This window comes from Vitis riparia, chromosome 12, assembly GCF_004353265.1.
Source record: "Vitis riparia cultivar Riparia Gloire de Montpellier isolate 1030 chromosome 12, EGFV_Vit.rip_1.0, whole genome shotgun sequence".
NCBI lineage: Eukaryota > Viridiplantae > Streptophyta > Magnoliopsida > Vitales > Vitaceae > Vitis > Vitis riparia.
Window position 1 is genome coordinate 3,599,628 of NC_048442.1, and position 4,563 is coordinate 3,604,190.

The 4,563-nt window shown below is 38.4% G+C and overlaps 1 long non-coding RNA gene across 1 annotated transcript; it reads right to left on the reverse strand.

The window, feature by feature from the left end:
- Positions 1-914: 914 nt before the first annotated feature.
- LOC117927211 lies at positions 915-3,635 on the reverse strand. Its single transcript, XR_004653305.1, has 4 exons — positions 2,072-3,635; positions 1,858-1,969; positions 1,599-1,763; positions 915-1,483 (listed from the first exon to the last, which is right to left on the reverse strand). It is a non-coding gene; the product is annotated as an uncharacterized LOC117927211 (long non-coding RNA).
- Positions 3,636-4,563: the final 928 nt, after the last annotated feature.

A 4,563-nucleotide genomic window follows, 5' to 3' on the forward strand; every position in this document is an offset into this window, starting at 1 on the left:
TCAAGTCTTATTTAATTTTGAGTTCTTTTTTTGTCTAATGAAAAATATTGGAAAATTATGGTTTTATATATAAGAGAAACAATAGAATTACTTTAGAGTATCAATTTATAGGTTCCTAAAACAAAGTAAATAAGGAATTTGGTATGTTAGGAAAATTAAAATTTTCTACGATACGTGGTTGATAGGGAATCTTCATACATTTAATTGATATGTTAGATTTTGATCTTTGGAAAGTCATGAACATCATGCTTGGTCAAAATAAATTCTTGTACTATGTTTGAAATAGTTCAAAATATATGTTTCCCAAAGTGAAAAATGACAAAGTTGGCTAAAATGATTTAAATGTTTTATTTCCAAATATAAAATACCTTCCTATCGGTTGTTTCTATTATAAGGACACTTGTGAGTGATACTATGCATTTTTTTTTACCACAAGGTTGAGATAGAGTGCAGTATTATGTTGACATCTTTCAAAGATATCTTTCTTCCTGGTATTTTTTCTGAGTGAGGTTGGGAGCCTCTGGCCTCACTTCCTGAAGTTGTGTATCCCCACTATATACATATGTTCTACATGAAGATCCATTCAATTGTGTCTAGGCTCGCATTTTGAGTCTTGATTGATGTATGGACAAAATCTATTAATCACTCCTCAGTCTATTCGTCAAGCTCTCGGCGTATCGTCTCTTCAAGAAGCTTATCCTCATTTTACAGCTGAGGTAAATCAGGAAACCAAATCTGTAGAGCTGCTAGGGGCACCTGCATTGTAAACATTGTTTCAACATATGGACTATTTAAGTTGGCTGTGTTCAAATTGCTCAAATAATATTTTTTCATTGAAATATGTAGCCCCCCCCACCACTCCTTTTCATATATTTGTTCCATAAGTATATATGGGGCTGCTTCATATATACCAATCAAGTAAACAAATCTATGGGGCTGCTTCATGCACTTGCTTTGTAACACTAGAAATAGAGTTGCACCCAGAAAAAATCAAAATAATTAACATGCGCAGAACAAGTCTTAGAAATATGAAGAGTGGTTGTGTTCTCAAATTGCTAAAAGAATATTTTTAACCAAATGTGTATAAACCAAAAGCTACCTCAAGTCAATCTTCCCTTCTCTTCTTCTATCTTTGTTCCAGACTCCCAGCTTCAGAATTAATCTTAAATCAAAGAAACAGAGCATGCTCTGCACCCATCTTGTGAGAAGTGTTGGGATGAGAAGGTAGTGTATGTGTCTGTTGTTACACACCCAAAAGAGAGTCATGCAGCCTCTTAGAACTGATAATCATAAGCGGTTCAAGGGAAAGCCGGCCATGTATTCTCAATGCATTAGCCCATGGAAAACAATACTGAGGGAGGTCCATTAGCCCTAGACAGTTCTTTATATTGAGAAAGGAGAGGCAGGTGGACAGGCAAGTACTGGAGTGTGCAGGGTGACCTGAGATTCTTGCAATGACTGATACCATTGATTTCCTCTCCGCCTTTGAAAAAACAAAATAGATAGATAAATTCAGAAATAACCTAGTCCATTATGAAAGTAGAATGGAAACAACCCTTATTTGGTTGTAGTCTCAAATTGTTCAAAACGTTATCTACCTGTGGTTGAGCTTCCCTTTCTTTTTATCTTTGTTGCAACTTCTGATGATCTAGCTTAAGAAAAAGCCTCTTAAAAAAAATAAGTAGAGCATGCTCTGCACCATTCTGAAACTTGATAATCAGAGATGGCCCTCAGGATTCTTTGGCAAGAAATCAGAACACAAACTGTGTCATGAATTTTTAGGGAGTAAGTCTATTGAAATGAGCTTGAGGATGAAAGGATATTCCATTTAACAATTGGTGGTTCAAGAAATCAGACCTGTAGAGATGTTGAGCATATGCACAATGTAAACATCAATCCATCTTAGAAGTATGTAAGACAAGATGTAAGCTGCGATCGGTACCATAATGAGAGTGAAGCACGGCCTCACCTGAAAGACACCAAAAGTCATTTATAATAATAAATCAAATTGGCATTCAATGTGGCACATCATCCCATTTTGAAGAAACATATTTTGGGCAAAGAACCAGACCTTGCATTCATGCAGTTCCACCTTCATTAGAATAGCACACCATCTATCACTATACGTGGAATGTGAGCTATATGACACCAATCTTCACCTTTCTCAAATCGGCACCGATGTTCCAGCAAAGGGCATTTTTGTATTTCAAGCAATTGAAGCTTGGGGCAGTAGGAGACGCATAATTCTTCAAGAGACGTGAAATGTTGAAGACCCACTTGTGTCAAGGATTGGAGCTCAGGGCAGAATGAAATATGTAGCTTTTTAAGAGAGGCATAGCTTTGAAGACCCACTTCTGTCAAGGACTGAAGCCTAGGGCAGTCATTGATGTATAATTGTTTGAGAGAGGCGAGGTGTTGAAGACCAGACCCTATTAAGTACAGGAGGGCAGGGCAACCACTGATCTGCAATTCTTCAAGAGAGGTGAGATGTTGAAGCCCCTCTTTCCCAAAGGAGTGGAGCTCAGGGCAGTAGTAGATGGATAAGTTTGTGAGAGAGGTAAGTTGTTGGAGCCCCATGCCGTCCAGAGACTTGAGATCTGAAACATTTCGAGTTTAAGAGTGGTAAGTGTGGAGGGCAGTGGGCAATCCTTGGGCAATGACTCCAACTCTTCCCATCCACCTTTGAATGTGAAATGTGTGAGAGAGACCAACATTTGCAAACCCAATTCCACCAGGGGTGTGAGTTTGTCGCAGTCCCAAATTTCAAGTGCACATAGATTGGAGGGCAGACCTCCTCTCTGAAACAACAATTCTGGACAGCGCTTTAAAATCAATCTCTTCAAAGATGAAGAGTTATGCGCCAACAACTCGAGCTTCGAGCACCCCCAGATCTGATAGCATGCCGAATTGAGAGCTGGCAATTCAGTAAATACAAGATCAGGGCAATTGTGAATCTTCAAGAAACCAAGAGATGTGAGGTCCCCCTCAAGAACCCAAATCGACAGGTTTTCAAGCCCCTCAAGACCATCAATTATTAGATGAGTCAGCCTGGGGAAGGCTCCTAATGAGAAGGATAATGAGAGAGATTCACAGCTACTATAACGTATCCAAAACTGTTCTAGGAATGGGAGGTGGCATTTGAACAACTCAGGTAGGAGAAAGTCTAGTTTGGTAGACCTGTAAATGTGCAGTGTTGATTACCAAGAATTTCAGAAAACAATTGTTGGTTTGCAAGGTTCTCTCCTCTAGCAAGGTCTCTACAGAGTCACATTTTATAATTTGGAGGTGCCGCAATCCCGCTGGTAGTTGCTTCCACTGAGAGATGTCTGAAGTTTGAATAGGAGAAGTAAAGCCACCAGCTGGCCTTTTCAACTGCAATTTACCATAGTCAATCATCACCAATTCACTGATCGAAGGAACTCTGAGTGAAGCCATATGTAGTTGTGGACAAGAAATAATTTTTAGTTTCTTCAATGATCGAAGCTGTTTTGGTAATTTCCCAGTGAGTCTGGGACATTGGATTATATAAAGCTCCTGAAGACGAGGGAATTCTCCATGTCTGCATCCACAACATAACCATTTCTCCCAATTGGGCAAATGAAAAAATCTTAGAGTTTCTAAGGATGGGAAGGAGGGCTTAACTGTAATGGAAGAAGAAGCATTTCTGTAAAACTCACTACCCAATCTCTTTACTACTATCATTGCTAAGATGCATAGATGTTTAAGAGAGGGTAGCTAGCTGCCCAAGAGGTGGCAATGATGAGCAATTTTTACAATTCCAAAGTTCTAAGGATACAAGATTGAAGAATGAAGGATCTCCCACCCAATCAGGAAAAATTATAGCAGGATAGTTTCTGATCTTCAATTTTTCTAAATTTGGATGAGGTTGGAAGTTGGGGAATATACCACTAGTGATAACACCATAATCCCAAGTCGAGTCTACCTCATCAAGGTACCTTTTATCTTTCATATATGCCCACAATGTATCCTTAACACTATATTCTCCATTGTTGAAATGCTACGTGTTCCCAAAATACTTGAAAGCTCCTTCAATTCTTCAATTTTTAATCAACCATTTTGGCCCCCCATAAAACTAATCCACGTATGTAAACTTTTCATATATTACTTTGATCTTTGATTGTTTTAGTTATCTCTATTATCTCACACGTTTAATTTAGATTAATTTATTCACCATTTATATTGTAATCTTTGAAAACTCGCATTCACCTCCTCTAGGTGTTACTCTACTGGATAAACGATTTTTCAAGCATTACTTACAATAGGTTTTGGGGATCGAGAGGATTCCATCGGGTGAGGACTAGGGGGATTAGATGCATCCTAGCCACCATGTCAATATATATGTCCATATATAAGCCTATGATCTCCAGAGCTATGAGTAATGGTCAAATAACTCAACACTCTTGTTTCCTATATAAGATGAATTTCAGGGACTCGATGGAGGGTTTAAAAAGCGTTGTCAACTCATAACAGACAAAATCTTAGAATCAATATCTATTCAATGCACCTATAGAACCTTTTGATAAATATATTTGGTATTGATTC